At 39.2% G+C, this 23,771-nt stretch overlaps 1 protein-coding gene across 1 annotated transcript in view; it reads left to right on the forward strand.

Moving 5' to 3' along the window:
* The first annotated feature begins 2,825 nt into the window (after positions 1 to 2,825).
* The window catches only part of LOC128741307 (putative uncharacterized protein DDB_G0277255), a 224,431-nt gene continuing 203,485 nt past the window's right edge, over positions 2,826 to 23,771 (forward strand). Inside the window, exon 1 of the mRNA XM_053837035.1 lies at positions 2,826 to 3,671. The gene's annotated coding sequence lies outside the window, so the exon portion shown is untranslated. The remainder of the gene's footprint in view (positions 3,672 to 23,771) is intronic.

The following is a 23,771-nucleotide window of genomic DNA, read 5'->3' on the forward strand; positions in this document are numbered from 1 at the left end:
AACAGACGAATTTCTGGCGCGTTGTAACGTCACGTTACATATTTGCTTTCCAAAACAATCTAGGTAAAGCAAATGCTATTAATTTGTGCACTTTTAATAGGAAATTTTATGCTCTTTCCAAATATATAATAATATTTGGGGGTTTCTCAACGATTTTCCCAGCTGAAGCACAAATACTGTGCAAAGAAGAGTCAAAACGTTGTAACGTCACGGCGGAATGTGTCATAAAGCAAAAAGGGCAAATTGTTCCGAATTTTGCAGGTACATAACATGGAACTAACTTAGTGATGAATGAACTAAAGCATGGTCTTCCTGTCCTTCACCTTTAATAAGTTGTACAAGTCGCTCCTGGAACTGCAACGAAATTTTCTCGTCTAATTAACTAGGAATTGACTTCTGCATAGATGCAGGTGAATGCTGAGTGCAATTTAGCACTTGTTGCGGGAGAGGATTTACTCGATCGTCTTATCAAATGCTTAAAATCTTTCCAGTCCTTGTTTCTCAAAAGAGATCTATATCCGTTAGGTGCTGCTCAACGACCATGGAGAAGTTTATACTCTTTTTCGAGTTCTGAGACGTTTTAGTCTGATATAGACCTGAGCGCGATGTAACGATCATAACCCGTTTGAATTACAAATTTTTTTTACAGGATCAGGCACAGGTCCAAGAGTTTTTAATATGGTCCAAAATGTAGCATGCAGTGATGGTTCATCCTGTATAATAGGTTGCCGTTAAACAATAATACCACAGAGAACAGACATCCATTCAGGAACAAATTTTTCGGGAATTCTTGGATAAAATTTCAAATTAAAATCACCTAATATGGTAGCGACACCACCACTATAGTTTCCCAACTAAATGATTCTTTTGATTTGCACACTGACAACCTTTGGCTTCCCTGGCGCTGGTATATATGGACTGTAAGCGTTATGCTAGCGCCAGAAGCTAACTGTTGTGAGTTTAGTGTAGAATTTTATGCGCCTATAGCGACATCATCACTATAGACTAATCTAAAGTTTTTAGTCTTGACCTTGAAATGAGGTCATACATATATATTAATATTTTTTTGAAACGATGGTTCTACAATTGATGAAGAGACGGTAGGGGACAGAAATGAAAATTTTTGTTTTGGTGAAGGAGGGGAAGAGTGGAAAGGAAGGGGGGGGGGGTATTGGTAGCTGTGCTTGACAAGTATTCATTTTGACTCCTACCTTTTGTCCAATGCTGGAAGGTGCATGAGTCGAACCAAGCTGTAATCTGAGATTACAACCGGAGTAGCACTGGCTCGCTACTCAACGGGGGATGCTTCTCGGCGACTTGTGGCAACTTTTCACTTGTTGATTGGCACACCGGAATATTTAGGAAAGCTTTACTCTGAACACTGGGATGGCGGAGTTTTATCTTCATGCACTACACGGCCACACGGCCTACGGATACTCGTTCCACTGCACAGGACGCACCTCGTCCAGAATGACGGATCGAAGCTTCCCGCACGGCACTTCGCGACACAACTCTAGTAAGTTTCTGAACCTTTCGACCGAAACAGTCAACACGTGGCATTACTGAGTATAGTAGAATAGCCGAGACACGTCCGATCGCTTCAACTATCCGAACAAAAAGCCCCGTCTCCTTTCGATATGCTCGCAACGCCCTCTCGCAGGCTTCGGCGGAACTCAGCGTTACGCCACTCCTCTGCTACCGGTCGGTCCGAATGTTGTCGCCATTGGTAACCGCGGCGTCTCGATAGGGAATTTAATTTATAAGTTTAACAATATTTCTAGCCTAACTCCTAACATGCAAATACAAAATACAATTTTAATGACACATTATTTACATTTACTATGAGACATAGTCACATGTTACAAACTCCTTTTAGCAATCCGTTGAGTTTGTTCTGAAAACGTTCCAGGGAGTTCGAAGTTCTTGGGTTGCTTTTAGTTTTCGTCTCTATCTATTGTCTATGAATCTTCCTAGGCGAACTGCCCTCGAAATAATTGAAGACCGGTATCATGGAGTTTGGAACGGACGTTCGAACCGTAGGGAAGTAGTCTGCTGTCGCTTCTTCCACGTCTAGGATGACCAAAGCTTCCACTTGATGGAAAACCTGAGAGAAGAGTCAGCTGGGATTGTTTTTGTGCATCTCGCTGGTTAGATAAAGTCATTGCATTTTTTTCACAAGTTTAGACAAAAGTAAAAAAAACAACTTGCACTGTTTCACTAAACACTGGTTTTACTGCGCAACTGATCTTTCAGACTCGTTCGTGGGTTTTGCCTTTTTATCGCAGTTTATATTATCACAGTGACCTTGCGTAATACCTGGAAACTAATTGTATTTCGTTCTCATGTTTTAGAAACCTTAAAATACAACATAAACCACTAAACAAAGAATATACCGGTATTTCCAACCGTCTAGATCCGTCCACTTTACGCCGAAATATACTCAGTTGCTCAATTTATCAAATAAAACGAATAAAACGTATGAACTTTCCGGCAGCCAGAGTTACCAACCTAAAGTGTTCACTTCGTACACTGTTCGTGTAAATTCATTACAATCGCTCGTACTCGTACAGACGGCAGTATTGTGCAACTGCATGAACCATTTGTTTACATTCCACTTCGGCTGGACTTCGGGTTGGTTTCGTTTTACTCTTTTCGACGATCTGCTTGGTGTTGTTGCTGTTTTGTTGATTATCGTTCGTTCGTTCCACTTCGGAAAAGCTCATACTTTCATACACGTTCACGCACCCGATCCGATACAGAATACAGTCCAGCTGCGGCGATAGGATGAATCAGTTGGCTTCAGCTCGTGCTTGTAGACGGTTCGTTCGGTTGTTTGCTGTGCTAGTGTGTTGGTCAGGTGTTTTGTAAAGAACTCAAGCCTTTTGTAGTGTGTTTCTTCCGGGTGTTGTTCTGATTATTATTGTGTTATCAGCGAAGATCTGCGTGCGTGAGCTTATGTCGTGACTCACGGGTTGTTGGTTGACTTTTGGTTAAATTCACCCAGCCGAGTCCAGACGATGTTCCACCTCGCTTAAGTATGGTTTGTTGAAACAAATGCAGGCTAACAACCGTGGGCTAGCGCGAGAAGAAAGAAATGCATTCCAGGAAGAATCTTCCGAACAGAATCGAGTTGCTAAAGAGAAGACAAGCGCAGTCGTCTGCCGGAAGAATGTGCATTGGAGGCAAAACGAAAGAAATATGTACACATACGATACGATATGCTAATTGAGGTGCCCATTGTTGGCCTACTGGATGTTACTGCTACTGGCTCTGTGTGAGCGGGCATAAAAATTCAATAGTGTGAACATTGCTTTCCGGTGTTAATGCGGGTTATCATCCACGATATCGAGCACAAGTGATTGATTATAATTGTGGAAATTGGTTGCAAGAATCTTACTTTTAAGCGTGTGCGTCTTCGTACGTGGTTGCTGGTGAACCAGTTTCTACTTGCGCTGCGCTGTAGAGAGCTGCAATAAAGGAAGCAAAATCAGCAGTGTGCGGTCAGGCGGTTTAAATTTGATACTGATACTTACTCTCTGGTGTGGTAGTTCAACCGGTGCGGAAGATGACGATTTGTGTGGTTCGTGGCTACGATATCATCATTTTAATTAACCGGTTTCAGAAAACTGGTGATTGTGAAATGTGTTTTTCATCAGCCACTGGCAATTAAGGTGATTGCTTCTTTTAATTGAATTATTCCGCTGTATTTTTAGAAAAAAAACTCCTTTTACTTTATATTTATTCAATGTCATTAGAGACGTGACAGCGATTAATAAGCTTTTGATATGACCTCTTACTTTTTAACACCCACGTTCCGCTGGATAGTGTTTTAATTTTGCAACGTATTCATTATATTGGTACTACTTTACTGCATTTACTGAAACTTTTATCCCACTAAACAAAAAAAAAAAACGATTGCAAAAAAAATATTTTCTCAGTATAGCCAAATCCTAAATGAAACAGACATATAACGCATTTATTTGGTTTACGTGAGTTCTATAAAACCTGCAAATTGACAGACGGAGTAGGAGCAAGCTAAGCACGACTTCATTGTTCAGCTGTGAAGCAATTTTTCATTATAAACCCTGGCAAGTAGTTAAATTATACGTGAACAAAGGAGTATGTTAGTATTTTAGTGTTTATTTGTTTATTTGTTTATTTGTAAAAATCAACTGACATGGATTATCTTATTGAATATTTCTGGTCGGTTTATAGAAAGCTAACATTATACAATTTTTGAGCAAATTTATGTGATCATTAAATTCAAATAAACTTTCCACGATACAAAAAGTCCGGATGCAGGCAGTTATTGGCTCATAGGATCCAAAGGTGGTCCGATGGAATCTCGGTGGCAGTAGCTCGGTTGAGCGCAGGGCACGTTGCGATGCACGTTGCGTGTTGAACGAATAACGAACAAGTATGATGTAAATGCTTCAACTAAATCATTAAGCTGATAGCTTTGCTTAGGCACTTTTGACATTTTGACACCAAAAACCCTTATGAGGCATTCTACAGTAAATGATGAAAACAAGATTTTTTTGAATTTTTGTTATACCACTACGTTTTACAGAATAGTAGGTGCTATTCCTAAAAATCTAAACATGAAAAGTGATCAGGTTTTGAACGTTAATAACTCAGAGATTTACTTGCTATTTTTCAATATTTTTGCACTGATTGATCGCAAAATCTTATACACATTGATTTGCATGGAAAAAGGATCCCAGTCAGCAAACCATTATTGAAATAAGCATAAATATCAAGCACTATCAGAATTAGTCAATCAGCCAATCACATGTAAGCACGCTTTTGCTTCCCAAGACCGTGACAACAGATTTTAGAAAAAAAAGTGACAAGGTCTCCCCGTCCAACATATCATAGATTATACATTTCGATTGAATCTAGACCAAGTTGATGTCCTGAAATTAAACCGTTTTGTAGAAAAGTAAAATTATCTCTCCTCTTCATTCGATTTTATCGTTTAAAATAGTGAACTTAGTCCAATTTGATGGCCTAAAAACGAGCAGTTAGGCCATTGCAAATCGTATTTAAAGTTTTTGTCACCCCCCTCCTCCCCTTGGAAATTGACTTGAAAAATCGGGGGGCAAAAAAATAATTTGTAGGATATGAGTCAAATTTCTTTTTATAAAATCAATTGTCTGTGGGATCTACAGTCTGAAAAACTCCAAAAATGAGTCTCCGAGTTGAATTAACGCTTCTAGCACGAAACAGAAATGGAAATTCGAACGATGGAATTTCCGAAAATCGTTCAAAAAATTTTTCCTTCGTTTTTGTCATTTTTCGTATTTTTTTTGCATAGAAAATAATAACGTATATATTATAAGCAAGAATAGATTCGGTTTTCAGTTTAAACCTTAAATAAAAATTCTTAAAACCCATGTTTGTTTTTTTTGCGCCCCCCCCCCCTTCAGTGGCCGAACACCGGAAGGACAAAAACTTTATAAAATATTCGTAATAGCCTTATTGAAAAAGGATTGACCATCCCTTTTCTTGTCTGATTGTATCCGTAATTCTTTGATGCGATTAATCGAATAAAAAAGATATTCCAATAAATATTTTAATCCAATACTGCTACTACGGATAGTTGAATTAATCGATTAGTGCAGACAATGCTCACCGATTAATCGGCAATAGAATAATTGAACATTTCGGAACATTACGAACATACGTAGTGATGGTATGTGCAAGAATTTATTCATAACTGATGTCTTATAAAACCACCCAGGTAACCAATAAGCATTAAAATAAGCAGTAAATCAGTCGTTTATTAGCATCCCTGGCGTTTTATACTGCAGGTTGTTATTTATCAGCTTTTTGACTGCATAACTGTTGTAAATTGGCATGCACAATTCTATTTAAATTCTTCTTGTTGGTAACTAGCTGCAAATAAGCATTGTCAGCACTATAAGAGGACTAGCAGTAAAGTAGCCGCATATTTTGCCAAAATAGCATTTAAGTAGCATTTAAGGCAACTTAAATGCTTATTGGCTTGCTTTTAAATTGCATTGGAAATGCTTATTGGTTACCTGGGCAGGGTCGACGGAATATTCATGCTTGTGACCTGACGCAGCAATTCTTAGTGTTTTTTCAGCGACTGTCTGATCCGAAAATTGTTTATTTTCTGCCTTGCATTCATTAGTTGCGTGCAATTCCTTACATATTTTCGATTGTAATGCTGTCAAGTATAGAAATAACTGATAAGCAGAGCGTCAAAAAGAACTCGTGAGGTGCAGAAGACAGAGGTCGCTGGCTAGTTGATATTCTAAATGTCATAATTTTAACTGGCTGTCCGTATGTTAGTTGAAAGACCATTATGTTTCAAATCAATATGTCACTATAAATGGTAAATGATAACCCAGATTAGTAAAATTTATTTTTCCCGTTAAATCATAAGTTATACCTCTAATGATAAATATTTTAGGTTTTGAACAAGATCGTTAAGCCTGTCATAACGTTAACATAATAGTTTCAAGCCAGTTTCCTGAAGTTGACTACCCTGCTAGCACCAACTCGTATATCAATGTACGAAAACTATCGTAAATATCTCCTAACAAACTCGAAATCGTAACTAAAGCTGGATAAAGTGGGAGCAAGTTGATTTTCTGTCGTATATAATGATAATGACTGACATACATACGATTTTCAGCACAAAATCGTAGAGTAGTACGGAGCGACTCGCACTTAATCGGATATTATCGTATATAAATACTTATATAGTCGTAACGCTCAAAATCATTCGTAATCACGTATATCGCCTCCAAAATAGTACGTATATGCCAATTTTGCGCATGGAATACGATTTATTTAGCATGTATATCTCTACGTAATGCTGACTTGTACCTTTTTTATACATGTGAAAATGCTAGCTGGGTAGTGCTACCAGTCACACAAAAATTTTAAAATGTAATATCGACGCCAATCTTAGTGGAACTGCAAACTCTACGATTCAGATAAAAATGATATAGGTACAGTGCAAGTCCTAAATAAGTTGATATAACTAAAAGAATCATAAGTGTGTAAATTTGGAATATTAGCCTGGGTCCCCTTATCTACCCATGGATGCATAGTTGACGTAACAACCATCACCATCGTTGTTGGGAAAACGCGTTTATATTGTTTTAAGATAAATAACCGTATCAGTTAACATTTTCAACTAAATAATCTGACATTTCAATAACGATTATTTATGAGAAATGGGCCGACAAGGTTTTGTAATTCAATGCAAGTTTATTTTATCTGAAAAACGCCTACGCCAGTTTTTGTGAATAATCAGTCGTTTTGATGAACCTTCATATGCATAGTTTGGCGTAAAAACTAGGCTGCTACGTTCGTAGTTGGTCATATCAGCTGTATTCCCTGTAACAGTAGCACCCAATTCATCAGTTTTTCTCTGCCACTGTATTATATTATATGTTGAACAAATAGTTTTTGTTTTTGGATTCTAATTTGTAGAAAATAATAAAAACTTGAATAACAATAAAATTTGAAAATGCAACATACCAGCACGTAGATTGTTGAATCTTCACAAGCATCCCATTCCATCCAACTGTTGACGTCGATATGAGGATGCGGATCCTGGATGACACTGGGCATCCGGAACCGGTTCCAATAGCGGGACATTTCAGCATCAGTAAAATATGTCATGTCGCAAATCAAAAAACATCAGCACTTCACAAGATAGCAATTGATGTAGAAAAAGATTTTCGGGAAGTTTCTCAAGTTTAATGAAAAAATATTGAAAGCAAATTTTCGGGTGATAAAAATGAAGTAGGGAATGAAGGGTTAATAATAAGAATTCTAATTCAAGAGATGAACTTGTTGCCTAGTAGCACAATTTTGTCATTTCTGATTGCCGCAACCTATTTATAACTGAAATTAGTCATTAATCGGTTACCACAACTAGTTTATAACAACTGTGCTACTAGGGTTGATAGTTATGGCTTCGCGAATTTTGAGGTGATACACGGGCAGTGTATAACGGGAAATTTGTTCAATTGTGGATGTTTCTTTGTATGGATTGCAAACTGTATGGAGAGACGTCATTATTGCATAGAAGTAGCTCTTACGTCAGATGGTTTTTCCATTATTGCCGCAATCTTTTGAAACAAAACATGTTTATTTTTATGTGTATTTTGTGTATCATACACAACAAAAAAGTAGATTTTAATGAAATTGGTTTATACGTCAACTATGCATCCATGGGTAGTTATGCTGTGTGATCTCAAAATTTTTCAAGAATTATCATAATTTATATCTCAATTTATTGCGATGTTTGTCATGAAAAATTTTCATAGCTTCCATAGCACAGTGAAGGTTAGATGTCCCATGGGCGCTCCTTGGGTTTGTTTATAGAAGTTAATCGAAGTGAAAAATAAGTTTTCTTCATATACAATTTGGTTAGCATCAAGTGCATATAAACTTTGTATTTTCAGTAGTTACCATTAGGGTGGACAGTGAAATACCAATCATGAATGCGGACGAGTTGGTGGCTACGTTGGTGAAGGCATGCGTTGCGAGGAAACTGGAGCAGAGAAAAGACCCAGCTTACTGCTGGAACGAGATACTTAGCAACCACCGCACTGCAGCAATACAACCCAAGCAACAATGTGTGTTTTACTGTACACTTTTGTCCGTTTTTATGGCCGATTTCGGTCCTAGATGCAATCATAAGAGTGTAATAAAATCCAAATTGTTACTTGGAAAGCGTTTCCGGACATGTACGGGGCAGTCCTGCGTGAAGGGTTGTAGCTTCTCGGATGGGTGGCAGATCCAGAAGCTTACGCTGTTGTCGAAGCCTCGAATAGCTGGAGAATATTCAGCAGCGTACAGATCGATATGTCTGCCGGAAACACGTTCTCAAAATAATCATCATCATCATCATGAACAGACTAATATGAGCTACACAGAAAGTGAACACGGTCTGTCAAACCTGCAGTTAGAATTCCGGAAAGGGAAGTCTACGATAGATGCTATTCCGATAATGGCCAAGAGAGCCGGGAAGTAGTCTAAACAAATTCGAAAAGGAGTCGCCGAGTTGCTGCATAGATTGTAGGTCCCGGGATATCAATGCAGAATGCTGAAGAGCTACTTTCAGAATCGAGTGCTGTTTTCGTGATCGCCGAGGGACGAAAGACGATGAACATCACGGCGGGAGTTCCCAACGCTTTGGAACGACATGTACAACGGTATATTGATTGCAACTGCTACTTATTGTCAGCTTTGCTGATGTCATTGTGTTATCGGTGATTAGCAAAATGTTCCAAATGTTGACAACCGAGACGTTAAGAACGATTTAATGGGCGGGGCGAAATTTCCAATAGCACACCACAAAACGAAGGTCCTGATGGCCAGTAATTACAAATCCATACAGCATGTCATTACCTCAAATGTCAAGTAGCATGTGTTCTTAACCATCTTGGAGTGATAATTGATGACAGGCTGCACTACAACGGCCACGTTGACTATGCTTATGAAAGTGTAGTGAATACTGTCAACTTGCTAGTCTGAATGTCTTAGGACAGAATCATGCCATATAACTACGGGCCCAGCAACGACTGCTAGCCAGTGTACTTTTGTCACTACTGCGATATGCAGCCCCAGTCTGGATCGAAGCGCTGCGAATAAAACGGTATTGTGCGAAGCTGAATAGTACGCTCCGATTCATGGTCGTAAGAGTAGCCAGTGCGTTGATCAGAACTGCACTGCAGTTGATCAGAAAGCCTCAAAGGTAGCCGTGAAAGGATAGTAGTCATGTTGGTGTTGGCCGCTGATGGTGTACTGTACAGATCACATCTTGGCTGGTACCGGGGAATTTTATTGTCGAGTAACACGCAGCAGCATTAAGTCTAGAAAAAATGGGAATGTCCTGCTACGCGGCTACATCTGTATGAATCAGCTTCTACATAGGTACAACAAACTTACTTTAGTTTACATCACATTGTGTTTAAAAAATGGAAACTAGCGTGCAGGTGCACGCTATTTATACTGACTCCAAAGCAGTGTTTGATCGTGTCGATCAAACAATAGTGTTGGCTAAAACTGAACATCTTGGTGGTTCATAGCATTTTACTGAACGGCTGAAATCTTACTTCATTTATCATCGCTCAGTCTGTGTCAAATTCGGAAACATTTGGTTCATTAGCTTTCCTGATGTTCCACAGGGGAGTAACCTAGGACCGTAGATGTTTTCACTATTTGTTAGTGAAGTCTGCTGCATTATCCCGCCTGGCTTAAAACTCATTTTACTGGCTGATGATCTGAAGCTATTTGTTGTTGTTGTTGTTGTTGTTGTTGAGTTTATTATAGAGTAGTTTAACCGACGGATCATTCACCACTCGTAAGAATCTGAAACTATTTCTTACCGAGCGAATTATATAACAGACTGTGTTAAGTTGCATTGGTTGGACTGTCGTTTATACCTTACGCTCTCAGGTCTTTGCTTTGGTGTAATCCAAACCGGTTACCATCTTAGATTGACCATATTATCAACCACTAGCAATCGACACACTGGTAAAGAAACGAAGTATTTTAAAGCCGTTTTTATTGAAAAACTGCTCACTGGAGAAAAAATGTTTCAAATATCGTCTCATCAAATCAATTTAAATTTGCCTTCCAGAAACTTAAGTGTACGGGATTTTTAACGTACATCATAAATGTGCCAGGCATCGAGCATCTCCTCACAAAACAGAGGTTAAATAGAACTATTGACCTGTTTTTTCGCATGTATCGGAATTTATAAATCACTGGATTTTTCCAATTAAATGTTTGTCGTGTCCTCAGTGCAGCAGACAACAGCGATTGGTGTGAGCGAGTCGTTCAAAAAAGTTAGTTTACGTCAGTTTACATTTACGAATTGATTGAGAACCACTTATTATATTATTATAATATAATATTAGTGAATCATATTATCTATCTTTGCAACGGAAAATAGAAAAGGTCATCTCGAACAAAACAATGTTGCCGGAAAGTTGTATAAACATTTGTTGACCAATTTCATGGGCGATGAAACCTAACATGAATGCCGGTATCAGGCGAATACAATCACAGCAAAGTAATGGATCAACGGTCTCTTTTTTGGGTAGAATAATTAGTTAACTTCTAATATATTTATTTTTCTGGTGTAATGTAGACACCAGAAACTGAAACATGATGGAAGGCAAGAATTTATTCTGCTAAAACAGATGTTTTAAACTAATGTTGAACCATAACTATGGGCACGGGGCGAATCACTTCAAATTTATTAAATATATTAAATATATTTAGGCATATTTACATACTTTTACCCGGGTGCTAAATATATTTACCGGTATTGATGAATATTTTACGAAAGTTTCCACCTTTTTCAATACGATCTTGAGCTGACAAATCCCATAACAGTATGTGGCAAGAGTTGTTATGATGAGGTGGACACATTTAAAATAGTAAATATATTTATCACATATTGAATATTTTTGCAGGAAGTGATTTACCCCGTGACTATGGGTGACTCACAACTGTGGAATGACTGTACCAGAAAAAAATTTACATGGCAACAGCTTAGGGTGATGTTCCTCTAAAATAAAAGTTCGTTTTTTCCATAAGTTTCTTTCCCGGAGAATATATTTAACTCAGAACGCTACAAAACAGCAGGGTATTCCCAGCGGCAGTTTTTGCTCTTCATCCGATCCTACGAATGATAGTTCCGTTAGCTAGATATTGTCAGCTAACACGTGACAACAAGGACGTGCAACAATCCTTCAATTATTCCTAGTTCCGGCTCGGTTCAGATCGGACCGATTTTAAGACAAGTACTGTGATAAGGAATATCAGTCAGATAAAAAATTATTAAAATTATTACAGTGTGTATTAGTTGATATACAATCTTATGTTACAATTTTATCACAGTCGCAATTTGTCACTCTGCCGTGCTGGTAAATATTTTGTTCTGTTCACTTTTGTTGACTTAACTGTGTGCCTAGTGGGTGTAAAGTTCAAAAATAATGAATCCTCTTTGAAGAGGCGTATATTTTTCAAGTGGATCAACATCGCAATACAACGCACGGAGTGCAGCCCATTATGCACAGCCGTCAAGAGCACTCTCTTAAACCCCCAATTCACATCTGCCACTATAGATGCTATAAATTTTTGTGTTTGGAAATTTCAACAACTTTGTCAACAGATTTTACATTGATTCAATTAAAACATTCGTCATCCGTTCGTTTCGTCGCCCAAAGGCCAGCGGACGAAAACCACAGACCGTCGTTTCCCATATTTCTGTCGATCGTGACCGCGAGAATGGTTGGCCATTGACTAACTGCCGGTCCGAGTCGGGCCGGGCTCAGGTGACCCGATTTTCCACGAAAATTGTTTTTATTTTTGTTTTCATCGTACATCTTGTGTGCAGTGAAAACATTGCCCTGAAACAGTGCTGCTGCTTATGCTGCTTAACTGTGTAGGTTGATTGTGTTGTTTGGCAGTTTTGTTAATAGTTTTGAAAACCATACGGTTTTTGTAGGTCAGATCGTTTTCCGACCTACCGTCGTCATCGTCGCGGCGTCCCACACCACAGGCTGCAGGCGGGTCGTAGAAGGAAAGTTGGGAGAAAAAAATATAACAACACAAACAGGCGCACTGCCGTGAAATTACCGGTCAGTGGGAGTTGTAGGGTGGCTCGAAAGGAAACTAGGAAGTTACCTCAACCGATTTTCCAAAGTAGTTAGTAAATTTATTTAATTTCAATGATGTTCTAAATTTCATAACCAACTGAGGATGATATTTAGAGAATGGTTGCAATACTATAGGGCACATCGAGTGCGCCAGTTCGGAGGAAACCAAAACAAAAACATCGTTCTGATTTATCGTGCTCAATCCATGTTTTCGTAGAAATCATGCTTCCTCGGTTCTCGATTTGGCCCCTCTCTCTTGTGGATTACGATCGACGGCGAGACCTCGGATCGTGCCGGCGGTGTACAGTATTAGAAGATCGATGTGGTCGCTGTACCTACGATTATTTTTTGTTAGATCGCGTCCGTGATGGCACATCTAAACCAACAGAGCAGGCCCCCAGGGTAGGGGGGTGAGAAGCAAGATCTCAATTAATGAAAATACGGTTAGGCTGTGGCTGGATGAATAGTTCGACTTGTGTACCTTTTAGCGTCAATTTTGCCCTCGGAACACAGTACATGTTTTAGACCTCAATAGCTATAAAAGAAGTGGTACCTTAGCAAAGCAGAGAACTAAGGGCAGAAGCGAACTAACGTAACGGTTTTTCCGTTTTTGTCGATGGAGTTCAACGGCAAAAGATAAGCTGGATTCACTTTTCGACACATTACCGACTGGCTAGTTGTTTTTTACCTCGAACCTGCGCTTTGTGTAGAGTTCGGGCTGAGCTGAAAAGTGCAGTGAAACTTTTGCACTGATTTTCATTTGGCGGTTTTTTATTGTCGGTTCCAGTTCGATTGGTCGGTATTTTTCTTCCTTTTGCCTGAAATGTGTTGGATGTTTTTTTCTGCTCACTCTGTATCATGAATAAGAGATGATTTCGGTGCTCTTTTTCAGTCGGTCCAGTCATCGAAGCGTGACCGGTTGGAAATTGCGAATTGAAAATGCGTTGCTTGCGATGGTTGTTGGTACTTTTTTTTGGTACTCCGCAAAATGGTTTAAGCTCCGCGTTGAGGTCGTTCAATTTTCCGATTTGAACAGGTAAGTGATGGTTGACCGAGAGTTACACACTCCGTCTAATCATTCAACTCTCTTGTACGTAACGTGTTAACACTGTTCACATAATTACTGTACAGAAATTACACATACACATTACTTGGATTGATGCTTCAGGTCGACGAATTTGGAAAAAAAATCCTAAGTTTGTTGGCATCTTAAGTAACACTAAAGTGGGTAGTGATTGCTAAAATTTCAAATATTAAATAGACATAAATAAAGTACAGATGTAGACCTTTCGATATGGTTTTCCAACGCGTGTAATAATTTCCCGCTCGGTTTGCTTTAATAAATTATCTCCGATAAACGGATAATCAAAACAATTAAAGATGAAAGAGATTTGATTTCATCACACGACGAAAATACTGTTTCTGGCAGGGGAGAAAATAGCGAAAACCAATTTGAAAATCTTAGAAACTGCGCCGGAACGTTCAACAACCAACTTAATAACCTTTCTTATATTCTTTGCACATCTCAATTTTCTCTCTAACGATGCCACTGCCATAAACGTGCTGGCTGTGTGTGCATTGCATCGCATCGGACGGCCCGGCCCAGCCCGGCCGGTTGGTTGGTCTGTCGGTCGGTCGGTCTGCGTGAATGACTGGTGCACCCGTTAGTGGTCTACTTTTACGAGCGGACCGAGATCACGACGAGACCCGCGAGAAGGCCATCCTCATTTCATCTCGGGCGGCCAGGCCCGGTCTGGCCGTATATGAATATACGTATTGTACGCCAAGCAGATGATTGCCACTAGCTGATGCCGTGCCGTTTGAATATTAGTTCAGATCATGAAACCTGACAGTTACAGGCATGTTGAAACAAAACAAACTAAGCCAAGCCAAAGTTCAGCGGAAGAACCAGGTTTCAACCCTTTAAAGGCAGTGCTTAGTTCGGCGAAGTAGAATTTCCCAGTCGGCAAGAGCATTTGGACATCCAAGGGCTATGTATGCTGCGGCAGTAGTCCTCCAAGTGGAACCATACGTCATTTGCTATACAAGAATGGCGTACAGAGGTGTAGTAAAATTATGACCGTCATCTCACGCCCTGCTGAAAGCTTCGCTCTAGAAACAATTTACAGCCGAAGCGGGAGGGGACTACCGTGTGCTTCTGCAGTGGGATTAATTTGGATTAATTTACGCTACGTTCTTTCTTTTCCCTGTGCAGCCGGCATGGCGCGGCGCGTCGAGGCGAGGCGGTTTGGTTCTTGAATGGTAGTTGAACACGAAAGCGAAGCTGCTGCTGGTAAAGTTATAAACTGCTACCGGAGTTGGTGATGGTTGAGATTTTAAGTGCTTCGAAAGTTATGAACTGCGATTAATTGCGGAGGCCGTTACGGCAGGGCCGTTAGCAGCCGGGCGGGCAGGAGGCGGGCTGGGCGGAATGGTGGCGGCGATGCAATCTGCGATGATGGTTACGAAAGGTGCATACCTACTATCGATACGTCGCAATCTGCCGTGCGAGATAAATCATACTCTCATTAGCGTTTCTTGTTCCAGCAAGGGCAGACGTAACGTGAGATGCGAATCGAAAGGTTGAAAACTACCATAAATGACCGTTGCGACAAGGTTATATGGATCTTGGCCAATCCTACTATTGATAGCTTTTTTATAGTAAGCTTCTCTACTTTGTTTTGTGGAGATTTCGCCATTGAGATGTTCTCAGAAGGATTACCTTTGTTTTTTTTTACCAGCCCCTCAATAAACTTTGAAGAAACATAATAGGGTTCACGTATAATGTGCTCAACTCTCATACAAACGAGCACAAACTCTATGAAATCCAAAACACGACAGATACGGGTAACAATTAAATAGGCCCACGTTTACTGTGCTTTCGATTATCTCCATTGAAAAACAACTTTGCTGACTGTGGTAGAATGTGCACGTAATCTGTTTGTGCAGTGGCGAATACATAAATACCTATGTTTTTGGTCGCCTAAAATCGCCGAAGCTATTACCAGTTCTGGATTCTAAAGTGCTCTTTCTAGTGCCATTGTTTATTTAATGTAAAACTGTGTTATGCACTAGTAAATTAAAAGTTGAATATTGTCAAAGCTATAATCACTTGTAAACGGACATTGTGACAAAAGACTTGCTTTTCGAGCAGTTTGTACACTCAATATCATAAAAACCAAAATGTCCGATGATGAAATGAGTTGCAAACGATTGCGTAGTAACTCACTCCGAAGTGGAAACCAGGCATCTACTAACAAAGAGATGAGTGTTGCCTAACTCGCTACCTTGATGACTTCTCAGTTGTCGACATATTCACGAAGTGCCAAAGACGACAACAAGAAACTCGGAGATAAGCTGGACAGACTAACATCGCAAATGGAGAGTTTGAAGTCGGATCTCTCTGCAGATATCCAGAGATTAAGAGAAGAATGCAACGGATCTCTGACTGAGCTGGCTGCAATAGTTGACAAAAATAAAATTGACACTACGCAACGACTGGACTCCGTTACCAGGATGGATGATTTGATTGTAACTGGGGTGCCTTTTGTCGAAGGTGAAAATCTTACTGAATATTTCTATGGATGGTGCCCAGCGTTGCCAGATCAGCGGTTTTCCCGCTAGATTTAGCGGGATTTCAAGTCGGACAGCGGGACTTAATAACCAAACAGCGGCTAGCGGGAATCTAGCGGTTTTCTTAAATAACTCAGCGGGATTTTAGCGGGATCTCGATTTAGCGATATTTGATAGGCAAAAAGAGTGCTGAAAGAGAGGTTGACAGCAAAACACTTCGTTTAGTGACATTCTAATGTCTGCTCATGCATTGGCAGATGGTTCAGTATATTCTGTTGATTATAAAATTCCGTGGTTTTTACCTAGAATGGGATAGTTCTGACAAATACTCATTAGAACTTACTGAAAAAGAAGACCACCAAACAAATCCGTTTTGCACTAATTCGTTGCCAATGGATGGCAAAATCCAACTGATTCATGAATTGGAAACAAAACAACACTTATGTATCTATATACATCATAGGGCCCTATTCTGTAAGTCACGTCGAGCAACTCGGCTCGACTCAGTCACTGTCGTGTGTCGAGTGCAAGAAGAATGGGTAACATAGCGGCTCAATGCACGATCAAAACAAAGCTAACTCTGGCGTCATTTGCTAACCGTTTAGTCACTAGCTTTTTGGCGATGGACTTAGTCGTGTTACTCGACAAAATTGGGTCGTGTGACTTACATAATAGCAAAAGTCGACTATTCGAGCAAATTGGGTCGTGTGACTTACATAATAGCAAAAGTCGACTATTCGAGCAAAGTGACACTCGACGTGACTTACAGAATAGGGCCCATAATTTGGTTTGTATGATAACAAAACCAAAACAAATCGGTGCTAAAACAAAATAAAGGCGAGAACAAAGAGCCGATGCGCTTTACAGATATTTTTGATTTTTGGGTGTTTCTAAAGATTGAAACATATCTTCTTTTGTCACCAAAAACCATAACCATTTGCCAGCGTTGCTGAAATTTTGCATGATTTTTATGATAGCTAGACACAGAAAAAGAATTTGTGCTAAAAGCTTCTTTCGAAATTTTCGCCTGTGTTCTTAGACTCCTTAATCTTATAATTCTTGCGAAATTTCGCAGTAAACTGTCATTATATAAGGGATAACAGAATATTTCGTTTTCTGTTTCCTGAATCCCAAAACTTCGTCAACATGAATGCAGTAAATTTGCATAATGTTCATTCAATTGCAACCTCTCAATTTCAGCAGATCATCCTAATTTCAAATGCAAGCCTTACTGAAATATTGCACCAGAAACGAAAGAATAATATGACTTTCGATTCAGCGGGATTTCTAGCGGGAAATTGATCCTGGCCAGCGGGATTTCAGCGGGAAATCAAGCTCTGGGCAGCGGGAAAATGGGCAATCGACCTGGTAACACTGATGGTGCCGTGTTCTAGGGTACAAGGAAAACAACTTCCCTTTTGTTGATATTCGCCGACTATCATCGAAGAGGCTCGAGAATGGCAAAAGTGCAGTGATACTGATACAGTTTGCCTTCACTGTGCACAGAAATGATTTCTTCGCACGGTATATGCGGACCCGTACTCTTTCCCTCACATCGATTGGGTTTTCTGTTGATAAACGCATTTTTATTAACGAGAACCTGGGACCGACTGCAAGGGAAATACGATCGAAGACTCTGAACATGAAGAAAGATGGTAAACTACGTTCTGTGATGACTAAACAAGGTGTGGTATTCGTAAAATGCAGTCCAGATGACCAGGATATGCCAGTTTCATCTCTCAATGACCTTGAAATGCTGATTCGTAGAAAATAACATTTCCTTTCGACTTTGTTTACAATTTTATGTGCGATGATCCAGAGTGTGTTCGCAATTTTGATATGCTATTGATATCTCTAAGCTTTGTTTTGAGCCATATATGTTTATGTATTTGTGTAACTGTAATCAGAAAATTGTAATGAATATGTTGTCGAGTAAGATTGCTGTAGTTAACTTAGAAATAGTGTTCGAAACAAGCCTTCTCCAACATGCGGCTCTTCCCCAAAACGATTATGGCTAGCGTAAACAATAGTGCCGCCTCTACAGAATGGTGTATTCCAGGAACTGTTATGAAATCTGCTCTTTACCCTGGTAAGCTCTCAATATGCTTGGCGAACAGTCAGAGCATTTGTGCTCGGAGACTAAGTAAGCTTCATGAATTGAAGCAGGTCTTTGATATATCCAGCGTAGACGTTGCATGCATTTGTGAAACTTGGTTGAATGAACGCATTGACGACAGTGTGATCAGAATAAATGGTTACAATCTCGTTAGACACGACAGAACCCTAAGGTTGGGCGGTGGAATCGTTATTTATCTGAAGTGTGGATTAAGCTACCGTGTTGTTGATCAATCTGCCAATGCTATTGATGGGACCACTGAGTATTTAATGCTAGAATTGTCAACCGGTGGAACCAAAATTCTATTGGCTGTTTTTTATAATCCTCCCAACGTGGATGCTTCGAGTATTTTAGACATGTTGCTGGAGAACAATGGTTCGCTATATAATCATGTATACTGTTTAGGAGATTTCAATTCAAATTTGCTTAACTCTGAGTTAACTTCGACGAGACGGTTTAAAGATGTTTTAACCAACCATCAATTAGTTAACATAGGTTGTGAACCCACTTTTTATTACAAGAATGGCTCTTCCCAGCTAGACCTCATTCTTACCAATAACGTTTCCCGGGTTTTAAGATTCAGTCAAATAGAAATTCCAGTTTTATCAAACCATGATCTTCTCTTTGCATCACTTGACTATAATTCAGCCGTAGAATCTAACATCGTTACTGTTAGCTATCGTGATTACAATAGCATCGACGTTGAAGGTCTTAGAACTGCATTAACTGATTGTGACTGGTAGCCGTTTTATTCATCGACTGATACTGATGTTTTAGCGGATTATTTCAATTTTTTTTTTAGCGGAATTTTTATTTTTAGCGGAAATCTACATGATCAATATGTACCTACGGTGGCTTTCAGGACATCTAAATCAAGTCCTTGGTTTAATAGGGACATTGGTAGAGCTATAGTAGATCGTGATTTAGCTTTTAGACAATGGAAAATCTCGAAAAACTCTGATCACCATACGTTATACAAAACACTTCGCAATAATGTGACGAACTTGGTGCATAAAGCCAAGGAGCGATTTTATTGTAATCAACTTAATCCTGCACTGTCTACTAAAGTTCTGTGGAAGCGTTTAAATAATATGGGAGTAGGGAAATCATCTGCCAAGACATGCAACAGTTTTAGTGCCAATGACATTAACGAACACTTCGGCAGTAATTATTTGAACGATGATCCACATCAGCCATTTACAACTAGATCACATGACAATCCATTTAATTTCATTGCAGTGAATGAAACCGAAGTTGTAAATTCTCTATATGAGATCTCCTCTAATGCAATTGGTACTGACAATATCTCTCCTCGGTTTTTAAAAATGATTCTGCCAATGGTTATAACCCAAGTGACTTTTTTATTTAACACAATCATCACTACACGTAAATTCCCATCTGCATGGAAATACTCGAAAATTATCCCAATCAGAAAGAAAAGTACAGTTAATACCATTGATAACCTACGTCCCATTAGCATTTTGAGCGTACTTTCGAAAGCGTTTGAGCGCATTGTTAAAAAACAAATTTGTACGCATACCCATGAAAATAAGCTGATGACGGACTTTCAATCAGGATACAGACCTAATCACAGTACTAAAACTGCCATGCTGAAGATATTTGACGATATAGGGATGATTATGGATGAAGGAAAGCCAGTAGTTTTGATTTTATTGGATTTCTCCAAGGCGTTCGATACAATATCGCACAGTAACTTATGTCGAAAGTTAGTGAACAAATTTGGTTTTTCGAGTCATGCTGTTGAACTGATTAGTTCATACCTAAGTGAGCGTTTTCAGACTGTTTGGAATAATTCTTGTTTTTCTAATTATGTTCCGATTGGTTCAGGAGTGCCTCAAGGCTCAGTTTTAGGACCAGTTTTATTTTCGCTGTATATAAACGACCTTCCAAGCATACTCAAATATTGCCTGATCCACCTTTACGCAGATGACGTGCAGTTGTATTATAGCTGCAATAATCTAGATAAAAATCAGAGGGGTTGTGTACAAGACACGACCGCATAAATAGGTGACGCAGGACTACATAGTAGGGATGGGAATCGAAAGCCAAAGTATCGATATCAGGTATCGCAATATATCGGACTGATCCGATACTGAGTAATGAGTATATCGCAACCAAAATATCGATACTTCGATATTGACCGATATCGAAACCCGAAATATTCAGAAACTTTTCAGATACGATCCGTCACGGGCTTGCGATGCGGCCACCTGCCTCGTTTATGTCGCCGGCATCTCCGCACCTCCAAGATACCGTATACGTTCCACTCGACAATGTTCGCTGCAGATTTATTGGTCAGGCGGGCGCTTTTTGACTAGAACACCAGGACTAGAACTGATCAGTTTCAAACAATTTTTCAATAGATTGGTCTAAAATGCAACAAAATATCCAGGCAAGATTTTGTTTTGAAAACCCCGCTGATTTGCTGCATAGTTTGTTATATTCCAACAGAAGCAGCATTATAAATGCTTACATTAACTCCTATAATCAGAAAAGTGTTAGATGTAATTTAGATTCGCATAAGTTTACCTTCTATATTATTTATTCACATTGTGTTATTCTAGGGGGGAAAATATTAAAGATAATCCACATCTCATAAAATAAAATTTTAAATTAGAATCAGACATTGGCAAAACACCGAGCGTAGCTTATACGGTCGGTACCGTTTCCTAAAACGACGCAAGACGCAACCAAGTTCATCTCTTTTTCATACATGCAAACAACCTCGAAGTGTGGCTAGGAATTTATCGGTGGTTTGTGATACTTTTAGCACCAGTTTTCAATGCACCCGGTTAACACATTTCCGAGTTAACTGATATCGTCCAACGCGCTGGCAAGACTGTTATCTGCATATAATTTGAGTGAAGCCAAAATGTTTGGTCCTGGGGTCCAAGTTAAAAGCTCTCCTTTCAGCTAATTTCGGCAAAGCCCCATATATCCGGAAACATCTAATAAACTAATATTAAGTAATAAAAAAGTTTTTCGATTTTCTGAAATATTTTGAGTGACACAAGGCATGGTTGGATTATGAGATTCGCATTTTTAGGCAGAGAATATAAGTAACTGCTCAGGAGCACGATCGGTTTAAAGCAAATTATCATACGTAGCTCGCTTCACAACTCACTTTATAAATGGTTCTTGCAAATTAATCTGCGCTTGCAGCGATACGATGTTCGGTGGTGGCTTCAGGAAACAGTCCGTTGATATCGGCATCCACCGTAGAAGAGTATTCCCAAGTTTGCAAAAACACACATGAAGGTGCTTCAAATTTATTTCAGTTGGCTGTGTCAGTCAATGAAATAGATAAGGGAATACGAAAACCTAACGCTAGCAGAAAGACACACATCCAGCATATATCCGAGGATCTTTTACGAAGCTAGCACACGCAATCCCGGGTGTTACAGAAGTGCTAAAAACCGGCGTATGAAAGACAACACCGAAATGGGTTGCGGTTGTTTTTTTTTTTGAGTGTGCAGTTCATTTTATCAGGCACGGCAGCAGCGTATTGCCTCAAATAAACTTTGTAAACTTTGTATTTTTCAAATGCGGCATGCAGTATGGTTCAGCTTTTAGACAATAGACATGCCTGTTTGGAAACTTGAAAACTGAAAAACGCGAGTTCGATAATTTGGCAAAAAGTTATGTGTGAAGAACTGGCCTTTTTGTAGCTTTCGATACCTATAATATCGGATGAAAAGGTATCGATATCCGATAATATCGCATGGTAAAATATCGATGCCGGATACTCGATATATCGAATGAAAATATCGATACCTCCGGTATCGATAAAATATCGCACATCCCTATACATAAGTCTCTTTGTAGTGATAGTAGCATGTATTCATGCTTGTAATCATTCGATTCTTCATATATACGTGCTAAATGCAACATATATACATGCTACATGCGTTGTATGTAACATTTATCAAAGTAGTAACATTGCATACGTTCAATTCTCAAAAGATTGTGCATTTGAAAACAATTTAACAAAATGAAGAACACAAACTATTGCTTTCCTGCTACCTTACTGAAATTAAAGACTGTTTTTATTACCCATGGTTCCCCACGTTGAAGGGATTTCACCAATTCAATCCTATTTTATTAACAGCACAGCTTTTCACTACACTTCTAATGAAACGGCAAGCATGCGTATTCATACAGAGTCGTATTATAACCGAACACTACAGTTGTAGCACATTTTTCCAACACAGATATCAAATTCGCCGAGGTTTATTCGTCTCGCAGTAAAGAATTTACGATCTGTTGGGGCAACGAACTTCTGTCATTTTTTCTGGCACACTTCCCTAACACAGACATCAAATTGGACTAGGTTTAATCGCGTTCGTAAGAAATCTGTTGGCACGAGGGGGCTTTGTCACTCTTTCTGGCGTACTTCCCAAGCAAGGACATCAAAATGGTCTAGGCTTAATCGCGGTGTTAAGAAATCTTGTTGAAATGAGAAAACTTTGTTACTTGTTTTGGCTTACTTCCCAAGCACAGATATCAAATTGGTATAGGTTTAGACATCGTAAAGAATCTTCCAACCAATCACGAAGCAAGAATTCTGGCAAAACATAGATTCATTATTTTTAATTTTTCAATAGTTCAACATCAAGAATCCATACTTTTCTTTATTTGGGTCAATTCTTAGAAGATTTTCCGATCGGTTGGTGTAAGAATATTGAATATCGATCGGAAAACCGCTGAGCTATTAGCGCTCAAAACCTTTCATTTTTCGTGACGCTCGCATTTTTCGATTTTTTGGAATGACACCCTATCTCAAAACTTGCCGTAAGACGTAGTCCTACGTCAAAATGTTATTGCTTTGCAACTAAATGACGATTTGTCGAGTATATCTGAGTGGTCCGTGAGAAACAAATTGTCCATCAATGTAAATAAATCGTATGCAATGTTCATAGGCGACATTAGAAATGACGTAGATAAACCGTCCTTGAGGCTGAATGACACTTCTTTGCCATTTGTTAGTTCTGTTACTAGTTTAGGAATGGGACAACTTTATCATTGTACAATGTGGAAAAGTATATAGCAAACTGCGCTCATTGCATCTTAGTGCTAGTTTTTTGAGAACTGATACTAAAGTTAGACTGTTCAAGGCACTTATCCTTCCACATTTTATGTCATGTGATTTCCTTTTGATGCAGGCTTCTTCAGTTGCAAACCCTTAATAAATTAAGGGTGGCGTTAAACTCATGCATAAGGTTTGTTTATAATCTAAATAGTTTTTCTCACGTTTCGCATTTACAATCACAGTTGATCGGATGCCCGTTTCAAAATTTTGGAAAGCTCAGATGTTGCTTGCTGATGTTTCGTTTAGTAAAATTCAAAGAACCGCACTATTTATTCAGTAAACTGAGACCTTTACGGAGCGTTCGTTGTCA

This window comes from Sabethes cyaneus, chromosome 3 (genome assembly GCF_943734655.1).
Source record: "Sabethes cyaneus chromosome 3, idSabCyanKW18_F2, whole genome shotgun sequence".
NCBI classification, from domain to species: domain Eukaryota; kingdom Metazoa; phylum Arthropoda; class Insecta; order Diptera; family Culicidae; genus Sabethes; species Sabethes cyaneus.